Here is a 17,604-nt window from a genome sequence, read left to right as displayed (position 1 = left end):
GCGAGTTTATTTCCCAGTTTATCTGTTATAATAAAATATAAAAGGCATTTCTGTTTTGGCCTCTAGTATAGCATTATCGAAAGCTACGAAACTCACAGCAAAATATAGGACAGTGTAAAAGTAGAAACTGCTGGTGTTTCTTTAGCAGCAGTTGCTGTCCTTGCAGTTGTTTTCCCCTCTTGCCACCAGCACAAATCTGAAAGTCACCTCTGTGTACCAGACAACAAACCCCAAGTGTGTTTTTTAAATAACACACTTTATTATTCACATAGCATAGATTTCACCCTTTTAAAGTACACAGTTCGGTGGGTTTTAGTATATTCACAGAGTTGCGTAATCATTACCATTGTCCATTTAGAACATTTTTTTCTCTCCAAAAAAAAAAAAAAAAACAAAAAACCCCCCAAAAACTCCATACCCTTTAGCATTCATTCCCCATTCCTTCATTCCCCCAGGACCTGGCAATCACTAATCTACATTCTGTCTCCGTGGACTTGCCTATTCCAGACATTTCATATAAGTGGAATCACAATTATGTGACCTTTGTGACTGGCTTCTTTTGCTTCTTCTTCTTCTCTTTTTTTTTTTTTTTTTTCTTTTCTTTTAGCTACAGGGTCTCACTATGTTGCCCAGGCTAGTTTCAAACTCCTGGGCTCGAGGTGCCGGTCAAGGCCCGGCCCTCCAGTTCCGCCGCGGCCACCGCTGCCGAGGTGCGTGGGCCCGGCGGAGTGCCAGGCCTGCATTCTCTCCTCCTTCCTCCCCGCCTCTGGCTGCCAGTAGGACCTTTCTCTCGCAGCCGCTGGGACCCCGTGTCATCGCCAAGGCCGAGCACGATGCCCTGAAAAGAGGGAGGTGATGGAATTAAACCACCCCAAATCACTGGAAGATTTGGAACTTCACTGAAAATTGGTATTGATGGATTGCTAAATGTTGGAAAATCTACTTTCTTCGATGTATTAACCAGTAGTCAGGCTTCAGCAGAAAACTTCCCATTTGGCACCATTGATCCTAATGAGAGCAGGGTACCTGCGCCAGATGAAAGGTTTGACTTTCTTTGCCAGTACCACAAACCAGCAAGCAAAATTCCTGCCTTTCTAAATATGGTGGATACTGCTGGCCTTGTGAAAGGAGCTCACAATGGGCGGGGCCTGGGGAATGCTTTTTTTCTTTTTAATCTCATATTAATGCCTGTGATGGCATCTTTCATCTAACACGTACTTTTGAAGATGGTGATATGACGCATGTTGAAGGAAGTGTAGATCTTATTGGAGATATAGAAATAATACATGAAGAGCTTCAGCTTAAAGAGGAGGAAATGATTGGGTCCATTACAGATAAACTAGAAAAGGTGGCTGTGAGAGGAGGAGATAAAAAACTAAAACCTCTTTGGGAGGCCGAGGTGGGCAGATCACCAGGTCAGGAGTTCAAGACCAGCCTGGCCAATATGGTGAAACCCCATCTGTACTAAAAATACAAAAATTAGCTGGGCGTGGTGGTGCACGCCTGTAATCCCAGCTACTCGGGAGGCTGAGGCAGGAGAATTGCTTGAACCTGGGAGGTGGAGGTGGCAGTGAGCTGAGATTGTGCCACTGCACTCCAGCCTGGGCAAGACTCCGTCTCAAAAAAAAAGAAAAAGAAAGAAAGAAAGAAAGAAAAACAAATGGTTGATAAAAATAAATTAAATAGTGGGTGGACAAGTATGACCTAGGTGCCTTTGTCGTTCCTTTTAGTGGGGCCTTGGCAAGAATTGAGTGCTGAGGAGAGACCGAAGTAACTGGAAGCAAACATGACTCAAAGTGCTTTGCCAAAGATCATTAAGGCTGGGTCTGTAGAACTCCAACTAGAATACGTTTTCACTGCAGGCCCAGATGAAGTGTGTGCAGGGACCATCAGGAAAGGGACTAAGGATCCTCAGGCTACAGGAAAGATTCACACAAATTTTGAAAAGAGATTCATTATGGCTGAAGTAATGAAATACGAAGATTTTAAATGGGAAGGTTCTGAAATGCAGTCAAGGCTGCTGGAAAGTACAGACAAGAAGGCAGAAATTATATTGTTGAAGATGGAGATATTATCTTCTTCAAATTTAACACACCTCAACAACCGAAGAAGAAAGATAATGCATGTTTTACAGTACTCCAGATGTCTACACTCAAAAAAACATTTGGAAAAAACAACAACAACAACAACAACAAACTCCTGGGCTCAAGCAATCCTCCTGCCTCGGCCTCCCAAAGTGCTGGGATTACAGGCATGAGCCGCCATGCCCAGCCAGCTTTTTTCACTTAGCTTAATGCTTTCAAGGTTTATTCATGTTGCAGAATGTATCAGTACTTCATTCCTTTTTATGGTCAAATAATATTCCATTGTATGGATATACCACAGTTTGTTTAATCATTCACCAGATGATGGACATTTAGGTTGTTCTTGTGTTGATTATTATGAACAATGCTGTTATTAACATTTATGTACAAGTTTTTATGTGGATATATGTTTTTATTTTTCATGAGTATATGTACAAAGAATGAAGTTGCTGGGTCATATGATAACCTTTTGAGGAACTGCTAGACTATTTTCCAAAGTGGCTGCACCATTTAGCATTCCCAGTTGCAGTGCATGAGAGTACCGATTTCTCCACGTTCTAACCTTTGTTATCTATCTTTTTGATTATAGCCATTCTAGCTGGAATGATGTGGTATCTCATTTTGATTTTGATTTGCATTTCTCTGATGGCTAATGACATTGAGCATCTTTTCATGTGCTCATTGTCCATGTGCGTATCTTCTTTGGAAAAATGTCTTTTCAGATGCATTTTTTTAAAAAAACAATTATGGGTTTTATCTTAATATGGGGTCGTAAGTTTTTTAGAATATATTCTGAATATAAGTCTCATGACAGATATATGATTTGCAAATATTTTCTCTCATTCTGTGGGTACTTGAGCTTTCTTGATGGTATTTTTTGAAGCACTAAAATTTTCAGTTTTCATGAATTCCAGTTTATCTGTTTATCTTTGGTTGCTTGTGCTTTTAATGTTGTGTCTAAGAAAGCATTCTGTAACCCAAGAAAATTTACTTTGGGGGGTCATGGTGGTTCACACCTGTAATCTCAGCACTTTTGGGAGGTTGAGACTTGAGACCAGGAGTTGAAGATTAGCTTGGGAAAAATAGTGAGACCCTGTCTCAAAAAAAAAAACAAAAAACTAAAAAGTAGCCAGACATGGTGGCATATTTCTGTGGTCCCAGCTACTCAGGAGGCTGAAATGGGAGGATTGCTCGAGCCCAGGAGGTGGAGGCTATAGTGAACCATGTTCACACCTCTGCACTCCAGCCTGGGTGACAGAGTGGGACCCTGTCTCCAAAAATACATAAATATATAAAAATTTTTAATTTACTTATATGTTTTTTCTATAAGTTGTACAGTTTCAGTTCTTACATTTTGAGCTAATTTTTTATGTATGGTGTGACATAGGAGTCCAAATTAATTTTTTTGCAATTCACTTGTCCCAGCACCATATATTGAAAGGCTCTTTCTCACTGAATTTTCTCAGCATCTTTGTCAAAAATCAGTTGACCATGAATGTAAGGGTTTATTTCTGGGCTCTAATTCTATTGCATTGATCTGTATGAATGTTGAATGTTCTTATACCAGTACCACACTGTCTTGATTGCTGTAGCTTTGTGCTTGATATGGTTAGGCTTGGTGTCCCCACCCAAATCTTATCTTGAAGTGTAATCCCCATAATCACTATAATGCCCATGTGTCAAGGGAGAGACCAGGTGGAGGTAATTGAATCGTGGAGGCAGTTCCCCATGCTGTTCTCGTGACAGTGAGTTCTCATAAGATCTGATTGTTTTATAAGGGGCTCTTTCCCCTTTCTCTTGGCGCTTCTTCTTGCTGCCTTGTGAAGAAGGTGCCTTGCTTCCCCTTCACCTTGATTATAAGTTTCCTGAGGCCTCCCCAGCCATGCTGAACTGTGAGTCAATTAAACCTCTTTCCTTTATAAATTACCTAGTCTCAGAAAGTTATTTATAGCAGTATGAAACCGGACTAATACAGTGCTGTTTTGAAATCAGGAAGTGCCCGTCCTTCAACTTTGTTCTTTCTCAAGCTTGTTTCGGCTATTTTGTGTCCCTTGTATTTCTTTCACTATTTTTCTTCCTTTTGTAGTTTTAACTGACCATTTTATATGACTTCATTTTTTCTCTCCTTTTAATTTTTTCTATTTTTTTCTTAGCATATTCATTGTACTTCTTTTTTTTACTTTTTAACAACTTTTTTCAGTGGTTGCTCTAGGTTCCCTTTATTTTTTTTATTTTTATTTTTGTATTTTTTAGAGACATGGTCTCACTGTGATACCCAGGCTGGAGTGCAGAGGTGTGAACATGGTTCACTGCAGCCTCTACCTCCTGGGCTCAAGCAATCCTCCCACCTCAGCCTCCCAGATAGGTGGGATTACAGGCACAAGCCACCACACCACTCTAATTTTGTTGTAGTAGTTTTTGGTAGAGAGTCTCACCGTGTTGCCCAGTCTGGTCCCAAATTCCTGGCCTCAAGCAATTCTCCCGCCTCAGTTTCCCAAAGTGTTGGGATTACCGACATGAGCCACCATGCCTGGCCAACTCTTGTATTTTAATCTGAATTTTAGAATCAGCTTGACAACTTCTGCAAGAAAGAAAACTGGGGTTTTGATAGGATTGCCTTGAGGCTGGGCATGGTGGCTTATGCCTGTAATCCTAGCACTTTTGGAGGGCGAGGTGGGCGGATCACCTGAGGTCAGAAGTTCGAGACCAGCCTGGGCAACATGGTGAAACTCCATCATTACTAAAAATGCAAAAATTAGCTGGATGATGTGGCACACACCTGTAATCCCAGCTACTGGGGCGGCTAAGGCACTAGAATGGCTTGAACCCAGGAGGCGGAGGTTGCAGTGGGCCTAGATGGCGCCACTGCACTCTAGCCTGGGAGACAGAGGGAGACTCCATCTCAAGAAAAAAAAAAAAAAATCACACTGTACCCCATAAGTAAGTGCAATTATTATGTGTCAAAAATAAAAAATTATATAAGAACTAATAAACAAGTACACCAATGTTGTAGGGTACAAGATCAATAAATGAAAACCAATCATATTTCTGGCCTGGCATGGTGGCTGGGCTCAGTGGCACAAGCCCAGGAGTTTGAGACCAGCCTGGCCAGCATGGTGAAACCCTGTCTCTACTAAAACTACAAAAAATGAGCCGGGCGTGGTGGCTCATGTCTGTAATCTCAGCTACTCAGGAGGCTGAGGCATGAGAATCACTTGACCCTGGGAGGTGGAGGTTGCAGTGAGCCAAGGTCACGCCACTGCACTCCAGCCTGGGCAATGGAGTGAGACTCTGTCTCAAAAAAAAAAAAAAAAGTCCATGTAGTACATGTATCGAAACATCACACCGAGGCTGGCTGCAGTGGCTCACGCCTGTAATCCTAGCACTTTGGGAGGCCAAGGCAGGTGGATCACTTGAGGTCAGGAGTTAAAGACCAGCCTGGTCAACACAGTGAAACCCCGTCTCTACTGGAAAAAAAAAAAAAAAAAAAAAAGAAGAAGAAGTTGGCAGCATGGGGAGGGGGAGGAACAAGTGGGGAGTGGGGCTGTTGTTAAAAAAAATACTGGTCTGCTTCAACCCAAGGGGAATCAGAAGATCAAAAGCAGTTTGGGAAAGCCAGAACCGTCAGGGATGGAGGGAGAAGGAAAATCCAGGGGGTGGGGGGTTCTGTTTGGCAACTGGGGTGAAGGGATTGCTTTCTCCCTGCTGGGATTCTCCCCAACCCTTCCGGTCAGGCAGGAAGGGAGCAGCCTATTTCACTGCAGGCCCAGATGAAGTGCGTGCATGGACCATCCTTGAACTCCTGGGTGCAAGCGTTCCTTCTGCCTCAGCTTCCCAGGTAGTTAGGACTACAGGTGTGTGTGCCACCATGTCCAGGTAAGGTTTTTTATTTCTGGGGGGTGGGAGAGCTGTCTCGCTATGTTGCCCTGGCTGGTCCTAAATTCCTGGGCTCAAGGAATCCTTGCACTCAGCCTCCCCAGTGGCTGGATTACAGGCATAAGCCACTATGGCCAGCCCTTTATGGCCTTTAAAAGTATTACAATACTTTTAAATCATCTCTATGTTAAACCTGGCTAATTTTTGTTTTTTTATGGCTTTTTGTTGTTGTTGTTGTTGTTGTTTTGTAGAGATGGAATTTCCCCATGTTGCCCAGGCTGGTCTGGAACTCCTGGGCTCCGGCAATCCTCCCTCCTCGGCCTCCCAAAGTGTTGGGAGTATAGGCATGAGCTACTGTACTTGGCCTAGCAGTGGTATTTTAAATAAATATGCTTTTGGCCAGGCATGGCAGCTCACACCTGTAATCATAGCACTTTGGGAGGCTGAGGTGGTAGGGCTGCTTGGGCCTGGGAGGTTGAGGCTGCAGTAATCTGTGATCACACCACTGAACTCCAGCTGGGTGACAGAGCAAGACACTGTCTCAAAAACTGTATATGTATATATGCTTTGGATTTTCATACTTTCTCTATCACTGCAGACTGCTAAATAATCATAGTCAATTAATGGAAATGAACTCCTATTCTTGCTTATTGAGTTATGAATTAAAATGAGTAAATTATGAAAACATACTAATTATTGATATTTTGTGTAGATCAGCAATATTTGAACTTTCTCCCACCTGAGTGGAAGGCAAGCTAAACTTGGAAGCACTCTTGGATTTTTTGTTGTTTTTTCTTTTTTTATTTTAATATTTTTATTGTTCATATTTCTTTTTTATGTTTCCATCTGTTAAAGTCAAAGATTTTTTAAATTCCTAGACTGATGGAGAGTAGTTATTTAAAAGCTTGACAAAATAATTTTAATACTGTCTAACCAGCAAAGTTTATGAAATCTTTTTTTTTTTTTTTTTTTTGAGACAGGGTCTTGCTCCGTCACCCAGGTTGGGGTGCAGTGTTGCAACCATGGCTCACTGCAGCCTTGAGCACCAGGCCCAAGCAATCCTCCCACCTCAGCCTCCAGAGTAGCTGGGCCTACAGGCAGGCAGTGCCACGCCAGGCTTATTTTTTTTAGTAGTGACAGGGTCTCACTATGTTGCCCAGGCTAGTCTTGAACTCTCAAGAGCTCACACAAGCCTCCTGCCTCGGCCTCCCAAAGTGCTGGGATTATAGGTCTGAGCCACTGTGCCCAGCCTGAAGTCTTTAATTGATACACCTAAAGTTACTTTTATGATACATCATTTTATTTATTTATTTATTTATTTATTTATTTATTTTGAGACAGAGTCTTGCTCTGTTGTTCAGGCTGGAGTGCAGCGGTGCCATCTTGGCTCACTGCAAACTTCGCCTCCTGGGTTCAACCGATTCTCCTGCCTCACCCTCCTGAATAGCTGGGATTACAGGTGTGGGCCACCAAGCCCGGCTAATTTTTCATTTTTAGTAGAGATGGGGTTTTACCATGTTGGCCAGGCTGGTCTTGAACTCCTGATCTCAAGTGATCTGCCTGCCTTGGCCTCCCAAAGAGCTGGGATTACAGGCATTAGCCACTGCATCCAACCTTATGATGCATAATTTTAGAGATTGCTTTTTTAGACAAATATTGAACTCATGTATTAAATAGTTTAATGAAAACTCAGACTCTATCTGAATATGATACCTCTTTTTTTTACTTTTATTCTTAAGTTATATATATTTATTTTAAAAATATTCAAGTTAGTAGGGAATTTTTAAAAATGTAAAATTATGTTGTTCATTTTAAATCCCATTTTTCAGTAGTAACTACTGTGAACACTTTTTGGGAGGGGGGAGGGGACAGGGTCTCACTCTGTCGCCCAAGCTGGAATGCAGTGGCACGGTCTTGGCTCACTGCAACCTCCACCTTCTGGGTTCAAGAGATTCTTGTACCTCAGCCTCCCCAGTAGCTGGGACTACAGGCGTGTGCCACCATGTCCGGCTAATTTTTTGTTTGTTTGTATTTTTTTGTAGAGACAGGTTTTTGCCACGTTGGCTAGGCTGGTCTCGAACTCCTGGCCACAAGCAGTCCACCCACCTCGGCCTCCCAAAGTGTTGGGATTACAGGCGTGAGCCACCATGCCTGGCCCTGTTAACAGTTTTGTGTGTTACCTTCCATATCTTTATCTATGCGTATACAAATCTGTCCTCTGTAACCCATTTTGTACATATTTTTTATTGTATAATTTATTTTTTAAAAAATTCTTTTCATAAAATACTTTTTCACACTAAAGATTCCCACAGTGGGAAAATAACAATTTATTACTTATAGTTTTATGTTTGTGGACAGATTGTTTTAGAACAAGTAAAACACACTTAAGTCTCAGTTTGGAATTTGTAATATTTTGATGCATCTACAATATTTTGATGACCTAGTCCTTAAATGGAACTTCTGTATATTCAGAAGCTCTTTAAGCTTGTCTTCACAGGATTTAGAAATTCATAATGTGAGAAATCGGCATTTCCTAATTTTAAACTTTCCCTAGTATGTGTAGTCATCAGTAGCTGGTATCTACCAAACAAAGAGGGAAGTTTTTGAAAATTAAACCCGGCTAATTTTCTGCAAAGTTTTTATTCATGAATTAACAGTATTTCCCTTTGTCCATTTTTCCCAGGGCAAATATAGAAGCAGTTTGGTCAGGTACTGGCAGTAATAAAGCTGGATTCTCTTTAAGAGATTGATGAGGTCGAGCGCGGTGGTTCACGCCTATAATCCCAGCACTCTGGGAGGCCGAGGCAGGCGGATCACTTGAGGCCAGGAGTTAAGAGACTGGCCTGGCCAACATGGTGGAACCTCGTCTCTACTAAAAATGCAAAAATTAGTCTGGTGTGGTGGCGTGTGCCTGTAATCCCAGCTAGTCGTGAGGCTGAGGCAGGAGAATTGCTTGAACGTGGGAGGCAGAGGTTACAGTGAGCTGAGATCGTGCCACTGCACTCCAGCCTGGGTGACAGAGCAAGACTCGGTCTCAAAAAAAAAAAAAAAAAAAAAAAAAGTGGAGGGAAATCATACGTTTGCATCTGTAATGTCCATGTATCATGGACTCTGCCCTAGACTAGACTAGTGTCGTCCAGTGCAGTAGCCGCTAGCCACAGGTAGCTATTGAAAACTTGAAGCTGGGCATGGTTGCTAATGCCTATTATCTCAGCACTTTGGGAGGCTAAGGCAGGAGGATAACTTAAACCCAGGAGTTCAAGATCAGGTTGGGCAACACAGCCAGACCCCATCTCTGCAAAAAATTTTAAAATTAGTCAAGTGTGGTGGCATGCACCTGTAGTTCCAGCTACTTGGAACGGTGAGGCGGCAGGATCATCTCAGCCTGGAAGATCGAGGCTGCAGTGAGCCATGATGGCACCACAGCACTCCAGCCTGGGTGACAGAGTGAGACCCTGTCTTAAAAAACAAACAAACAGGGGCCGGGTGGTGTGGTGTCGGTGTCGGCAGCATCCCCGGGGCCCTGCTGCGGTCGCCGCGAGCCTCGGCCTCTGTCTCCTCCCCTTCCAGCCCTCACCTCCACGCGGGACCGCCCGCGCCAGTCAACTCCGCGCACGTTGCCCCTGCTTGGCAGCCGATAAAAGGGGGCTGAGGAAATACCGGACACGGTCACCCGTTGCCAGCTCTAGCCTTTAAATTCCCGGATCGGGGACCTCCACGCACCGCGGCTAGCGCCGACACCCAGCTAGCGTGCAAGGCGCCGCGGCTCAGCGCGCACCGGCGGGCTTCGAAATCGCAGTCCTCCGGCGACCCCGAACTCCGCCCCGGGAGCCTCAGCCCCTGGAAAGTGATCCTGGCATCCGAGAGCCAAGATGCCGGCCCACTTGCTGCAGGACGATATCTCTAGCTCCTATACCACCACCACCACCACCATTACAGCGCCTCCTTCCAGGGTCCCGCAGAATGGAGGAGATAAGTTGGAGACGACGCCCCTCTACTTGGAAGAAGACATTCGCCCTGATATAAAAGATGATATATATAACCCCACCTACAAGGATTAGGAAGGCCCAAGCCCCAAGGTTGAATATGTCTGGAGAAACATCATCCTTATGTCTCTGCTACACTTGGGCGCCCTGTATGGGATTACTTTGATTCCTACCTGCAACTTATACACCTGGCTTTGGGGGGTATTCTACTATTTTATCAGTGCCCTGGGCATAACAGCAGGAGCTCATCGTCTGTGGAGCCACTGATCTTACAAAGCTCGGCTGCCCCCGTGGCTCTTTCTGATCATTGCCAACACAATGGCATTCCAGAATGATGTCTGTGAATGGGCTCGCGACCACCGTGCCCACAAGTTTTCAGAAACACATGCTGATCCTCATAATTCCTGACGTGGGTTTTTCTTCTCTCACGTGGGTTGGCTGCTTGTGCACAAACACCCAACTGTCAAAGAGAAGGGCACTACGCTAGACTTGTCTGACCTAGAAGCCGAGAAACTGGTGATGTTCCAGAGGAGGTACTACAAACCCGGCTTGCTGTTGATGTGCTTCATCCTGCCCACGCTTGTGCCCTGGTGTTTCTGGGGTGAAACTTTTCAAAACAGCGTGTTGGTTGCCACTTTCTTGCGATATGCTGTGGTGCTTAATGCCACCTGGCTGGTGAACAGTGCTGCCCACCTCTTCGGATATCGTCCTTATGACAAGAACATTAGCCTCCGGGAGAATATCCTGGTTTCACTTGGAGCTGTGGGTGAGGGCTTTCACAACTACCACCACTCCTTTCCCTATGACTACTCTGCCAGTGAGTACCGCTGGCACATCAACTTCACCACATTCTTCATTGATTGCATGGCCGCCCTCGGTCTGGCCTACGACCAGAAGAAAGTCTCCAAGGCCGCCATCTTGGCCAGGATTAAAAGAACCGGAGAGGGAAACTACACGAGTGGCTGAGTTTGGGGTCCCTCAGGTTCCTTCTTCAAAAGCCAGCCAGGCAGAGGTTTTGATGTCTGTTTATTAACTACTGAATAATGCTACCAGGATGCTAAAGATGATGATGATAACCCATTCCAGTACAGTATTCTTTTAAAATTCGAAAGTATTGAAAGCCAACAACTCTGCCTTTATGATGCTAAGCTGACATTATTTCTTCTCTTATCCTCTCTCTCTTCTAGGCCCATTGTCCTCCTTTTCACTTTGTTGCTATCATCCTCCTTTCTCTTATTGCCACCCAGGCAAGCAGCTGGTCAGTCTTTGTTCAGTATCCAGCTTCCAAAGCCTAGACAACCTTTCTGTAGCCTAAAACGAATGGTCTCTGCTCCAGATAACTCTCTTTCCTTGAGCTGTTGTGAGCTTTGAAGTAGGTGGCTTGAGCTAGAGATAAAACGGAATCTTCTGGGTAGTCCCCTGTTAATTATCTTCAGCCCAGGCTTTTGCTAGATGGAATGGAAAAGCAACTTCATTTGACACAAAGCTTCTAAAGCAGGTAAATTGTCGGGGGAGAGAGTTAGCATGTATCAATGTAAGGATGAGGGAAGCAAAGCAAGAGGAACCTCTTGCCATGATCAGACATGCAGCTGCCTACCTAGTGAGGACTTCAAGCCCCACCACATAGCATGCTTCCTTTCTCTTCTGGCTCGGGGTAAGAAGTGGCTGTGGTGTTTGGCAATGCTAATTCAATGCCGCAACATATAGTTTAGGCCGAGGATAAAGAAGAGACACTTTAAGTTTGTAGTAAAAGTGGTCTCTGCTGGGGAAGGGTTTTCTTTTCTTTTTTTCTTTAATAACAAGGAGATTTCTTAGTTCGTGTATCAAGAAGTCTTGAAGTTGGGTGTTTCCATAATTGGTAAAAACAGCAGCTCACAGAATTTTGAGTAGTCCATGAGCTGCTCATCACAGTTCTTTCCTCTTTCTGCTCTGCCATCTTCAGGATATTGGTTGTTCCCCTCATAGTAATAAGATGGCTGTGGCATTTCCAACCATCCAAAAAAAGGGAAGGATTTTAGGAGGTGGAGTCAGGTCAAACAAGAAATATATATATATACATATATACATTGCTTAGAACGTTAAACTATTAGAGTATTTCCCTCCCAAAGAGGGATGTTTGAAAAAACTCTGAAGGAGAGGAGGAATTAGTTGGGATGCCAATTTCCTCTCCACTGCTGTACATGAGATGGGGAGGTTGAGGGACAGGATCTATAGGCAGCTTCTAAGAGCAAACTTCACACAGGAAGGGATCTGAGAACACATTGCCAGGGGCTTGAGAAGGTTACTGAGTGAGTTATTGGGAGTCTTAATAAAATAAACTAGATATTAGGTCCATTCATTAATTAGTTCCAGTTTCTCCTTGAAATGAGTAAAAACTAGAAGGCTTCTCCCCACAGTGTTGTGCCCCTTCACTCATTTTTTATTGGCGGAGTGGGGGGCTCTGTTAACATCTAGCCTAAAGTATAGAACTGCCTGGGGGGCAGGGTTAGGAATCTCTTCACTACCCTGATTCTTGATTCCTGGTTCTATCTACCCTGTCTGTCCCTTTTCTTTTACCAGATCTTTCTCTTCCCTGAACGTTTTCTTCTTTCCCTGGACAGGCAGCCTCCTTTGGGTGTATTCAGAGGCAGTGATGACTTGCTGTCCAGGCAGCTCCCTCCTGCAGACAGAATGCTCAGGGTCACTGAACCACTGCTTCTCTTCCGAAAGTAGAGCTAGCTGCCACTTTCGCATGGCCTCCGGAGTGTCTCCACCTACACCTCTGTGCTCCCCCGCCACACTGATGGCTCAAGACAAGGCTGGCAAACCCTCCCAGAAACGTCTCTGGCCCAGAAAGCCTCTCTCTCCCTCCCTCTCTCATGAGGCACAGCCAAGCCAAGTGCTCATGAGCCAGTGGGCCTGCCACAGAGCAAACGAGGGTTTATTTTCAGTCCCCTCTCTCTGGGTCAGAACCAGAGAGCATGCTGAATGCCCCCTGCTTGCTCGGTAAGGGTGCCCCACCTGAATCAGTGCTCTCAGCTGGCAGTGCAATGCTTGTAGAAGGAGGAGGAAACAGTTCTCACTGGGAAGAAGCAAGGGCAAGAACCCAAGTGCCTCACCTCAAAAGGAGGCCCTGTTCCCTGGAGTCAGGGTGAACTGCAAACCTTTGGCTGAGACCTGGGATTTGAGATACCACAAACTCTGCTGAACACAGTGTCTGTTCAGCAAACTAACCAGCATTCCCTATAGCCTAGGGAATAGTATAGAAGTCTGGCAAAAACAAAAACAGAACATCAGTGTTTTGAGAACCTTGGACTACTCCTGTCCCTGTAGCTCAGTCATCAAAACAGAAGCCTGGCTTTGCTCTATTAAGATTGGAAATGTACGCTACCAAACACTCAGTCCACTGTTGAGCCCCAGTGCTGGAAGGAAGGAGGGCCTTTCTTCCTGTGTTAATTGCATAGAGGCTACAGGGGTTAGCCTGGACTAAAGGCATCCTTGTGTTTTGAGCTATTCACCTCACTAGAAAAGAATCTAAGGGAAGATCACTGTAGTTTAGCTCTGTTGACCTGTGCACCTACCCCTTGGAAATGTCTGCTGTTATTTCTAATTCCACAGGTCATCAGATGCCTTCTTGATAATACATGAACGATAAAAACAACTTTCACTTCTTCCTATTGTAATCGTGTGCCATGGATCTGATCTGTACCATGACCCTACATAAGGCTGGATGGCACCCTCAGGCTGAGGGCCCCAATGTATGTGTGGCTGTGGCTGTGGGTGTGGGTGTGTCTGCTGAGTAAGGAACACTATTCTCAAGATTCTAAAGCTCAATTCAAGTGACACATTAATGATAAACTCAGATCTGATCAACAGTCTGGATTTCTAACAGTCCTTGCTTTGGGGGTGTGCTGGCAACTTAACTCGGGTGCCTTACATCTTTTCTAATCATAGTGTTGCATATGAGCCTGCCCTCACTCCCTCTGTGGAATCCCTTTGCACCTGAGAGCCTACTGAAGTGGCTGGTAGAAAAAGGGGCCTGAGTGGAGGATTATCAGTATCGCGATTTGCAGGATTCCCTTCTGGGCTTCATTCTGGAAACTTTTGTTAGGGCTGCTTTTCTTAAGTGCCCACATTTGATGGAGGGTGGAAGTAATTTGAATGTATTTGATTTATATATATATATATATATTAAGGTTAAAAGATGGTTGTAGCATTTAAAATGGAAAATTTTCTCCTTGGTTTGCTAGTATCTTGGGTGTATTCTCTCTAAGTGTAGCTCAAATAGGTCATCATGAAAGGTTAAAAAAGTGAGGTGGCCATGTTATGCTGGTGGTTAAGGCCAGGGCCTCTCCTACCACTGTGCCACTGACTTGCTATGTGACCCTGGGCAAGTCACTTAACTATAAGGTGCCTCAGTTTTCCTTCTGTTAAAATGGGGATAATAATACTGACCTACCTCAAAGGGCAGTTTTGAGGCATGACTAATGCTTTTTAGAAAGCATTTTGGGATCTTTCAGCACAGGAATTCTCAAGACCTGAGTATTTTTTATAGTAGCAATGTCCACCATGAACTTGATATGTCCGTGTGTCCCAGATGCTGTCATTAGTCTATATGGTTCTCCAAAAAATTGAATGAATCCATTGGAGAAGCAGTGGATTAACTAGCCAGACAAAATTTGAGAATGCATAAAAAACACATTGCCACGGAAACATACAGAGGATGCCTTTTCTGTGATTGGGTGGGATTTTTTCCCTTTTTATGTGGGACATAGTAGTTACTTGTGACAAGAATAATTTTGGAATAATTTCTATTAACATCAACTCTGAAGCTAATTGTACTAATCTGAGATTGTGTTTGTTTATAATAAAAGTGAAGTAATCCAAAAAACAAACAAACAAAACCATAAAACAAAACCTTGAAATGTGGCTAATCTGGATTGAATTATGCTGTAAATGTAAAATACACATCAGATTTCTAAGACTTAGAACATAAAAGAGAATGTAAAGTATCTCACCAGTAATTTTTTTAATTGATCACATGTTGCAATGGTAATGTTTAGGGGTATATTGGGTTAAATAAAGCATGTTATTAAATTAATTTTGGCTGGGCATTGTGGCACATGACTGTAGTCTCAGCTGCTGGGAAGGCTGAGGTATTTTTTAAAGTGAGTGTTGGCCAGGTGCAGTGGCTCATGCCTATAATCCCAGCACTTTGGGAGGCCGAGGAGGGTAGATCACCTGAGGCCAGGAGTTCGAGACCAGCCTGACCAACGTAGTGAAACCCCGTCGCTACTAAAAATACAAAAATTATCCAGGCATGGTGGCGCGTGCCTGTAATCCCAGCTACTCAGGAGGCTGAGGCAGGAGAATCACTTGAACCCAGGAGGCGGAGGTTGCAGTGAGCCGAGATCACACCATTGCACTCCAGCCTGGGCAACATCAGTGAAACTCCATCTAAACAAACAAACAAACAAACAAACAAACTGAATGTTAAGGATTGCTAGAGCCCAGGAGTTCAAGGTGCAGTGAGCTATCATCATGCCACTCACTGTACTCCAGCCTGGGCAACAGAGCAAGAGCCTGTCTCTTTAAAAAAACAAACAAACAAACAAACAAAAAACTATGTTGCCCAGGCTGGAGTGTACTAGCTACTTACGGTATTCACAGGCACAATCATGGCACGCTATGGGCTGGAACTCCTAGGCTCAAATGATCCTCCTCTTCAGACTCCCAAATAGTTGGAACTACAAGCCCTTGTTAGCACACCTGATTTTTTTTTTTTTTTTTTTTTTTGAGATGGAGTCTCACTCTGTCACCCAGGCTGGAGTGCAATGGCGCGATCTCGGCTCACTGCAACTTCCGCCTCCTAGGTTCAAGTAATTCTCCTGCCTCAGCATCTCCAGTAGCTAGGATTACAGACACGTGCCACCACACCTGGCTAATTTTTGTATTTTTAGTAGAGATGAGGTTTCACCATGTTGGACAGGCTGGCTCATCTGGAACTCCTGACCTCGTGATCTGCCTGCCTTGGCCTCCCAAAGTGCTGGAATTACAGGCATGAGCCTCGTGCCTGGCCACGCTTGAGTTTTTAAAAAGACCTGGGTGTTTATCTGGGATGTGAGCCCGTTTCCTTTTACTGTTTTTAATGTGACTGCTAAAAATTTTAAACTACACATATGGCTCACGTTATATTTCCACTGGACCTCGCTGCTCTGAACTAACAGATGAGGACCATAACACTGGCTTTAAAAATTACGTAATATGGGCTGGGCGCGGTGGCTCACGCCTGTAATCCCAGCACTTTGGGAGGCCAAGGTGGGCGGATCACAAGGTTAGGAGACTGAGACCATCCTGGCTAACATGGTGAAACCCCATCTGTACTAAAAAATAGAAAAATTAGCTGGGCGTGGTGGCGGGTGCCTGTAGTCCTGGCTACTCAGGAAGCTGAGGCAGGAGAATGGCACAAACCTGGGAGGTGGAGCTTGCAGTGAGCAGAGATCGCGCCACTGCACTCCAGCATGGGCAACAGGGCCAGACTCTGTCTCAGAAATAAATAAATAAATAAATAAATAAATAACATAATATGGCCTGGCACAGTGGCTCAAGCCTGTAAACTCCGGAATTTAGGGGAACTTGGCCGGGCACTGTTGCTCACGCCTGTAATCTCAGCACTTTGGGAGGCCAAGGCAGGCAGATTACTTGAGGTCAGGAGTTCGAAACCAGCCTGGCCAACCTGGTGAAACCCCATCTCTACTAAAAATGCAAAACAATTAGCCATGCCTGGTGGTGGTAGTGGATGCCTCTAATCCCAGCTACTTGGGAGGCTGAGGCAGGAAAATCGCTTGAACCTGGGAGGTGGAGATTGCAGGGAACCGAGATCATGCCACTGCACTCCAGCCTGGGTGACAGAGCAAGACTCCGTCTCAAAAAATAAATAGATAAATAGATAGATAGATAGATAGATAGATAGATAGATAGATAAAAAGGGGAACTTGGAATGGAGACCATGTGGGAGTGGTGCTGGGTAGGAGGCCTGTGGATCTTGTTCCAGGGCTATCTTGAGTCACGGTCCCCTGATGTGGGCTGCTGTCATCTCATCATCTCAACAATGGCCAGGTTGTAGATTAACTGCCTTCAGGTGATCTCTGGTATTTAGCAGTTGGGTCTTCATGCCTGATGTATTTCAAAATTAGCCCCTGGAGTTTCTAAATACGTGCATAATTAGATAAGCGAGCACTGTGCACAAGAGTATCTATCTGGTGGGAAGGGAGAGAAACAAAGAGCTTTACTTATTCATTTATTTTCGAGACAGAGTCTCACTCTGTTGCCCAGGCTGGAGTGCAGTAGCATGATCTCTGCTCACTGCAACCTCTGTCTCCTGGGTTCAAGCTATTCTCCTACCTCAGCCTCCCGAGTAGCTGGGATTACAGGCTTGCACCACCACGCCTAGCTAATTTTTGTATTTTTAGTAGAGATAAGGTTTCACCATGTTGGCCAGGCTGGTCTCAAACTCCTGGCCGCAAGTGATCCACCTACCTCGGTCTCCCAAAGTGCTGAGATTACAGGCATGAGCCACCAGGCCCAGCCAACAAATAATTTTAAAGTATGTTTCAAGGCTAAATGTAAGAAAGGAAAAAAGTTTCAAAAAGCATTTTGAAGCTGAGCTACTTGGTTAC

The 17,604-nt window shown here is 44.5% G+C and overlaps 2 pseudogenes; both read left to right on the top strand.

Moving 5' to 3' along the window:
* The first annotated feature begins 833 nt into the window (after positions 1-833).
* LOC101154440 (obg-like ATPase 1) lies at positions 834-9,601 on the top strand (annotated as a pseudogene).
* On the top strand, positions 9,514-11,809 carry LOC109026765 (stearoyl-CoA desaturase-like; annotated as a pseudogene).
* The last annotated feature ends 5,795 nt before the right edge of the window (positions 11,810-17,604 follow it).

The sequence above is a fragment of the Gorilla gorilla genome, chromosome 4, assembly GCF_029281585.2.
Source record: "Gorilla gorilla gorilla isolate KB3781 chromosome 4, NHGRI_mGorGor1-v2.1_pri, whole genome shotgun sequence".
Taxonomy (NCBI): Eukaryota; Metazoa; Chordata; class Mammalia; order Primates; family Hominidae; genus Gorilla; species Gorilla gorilla.
This window is presented reverse-complemented; position numbering and strand designations above follow the sequence as displayed.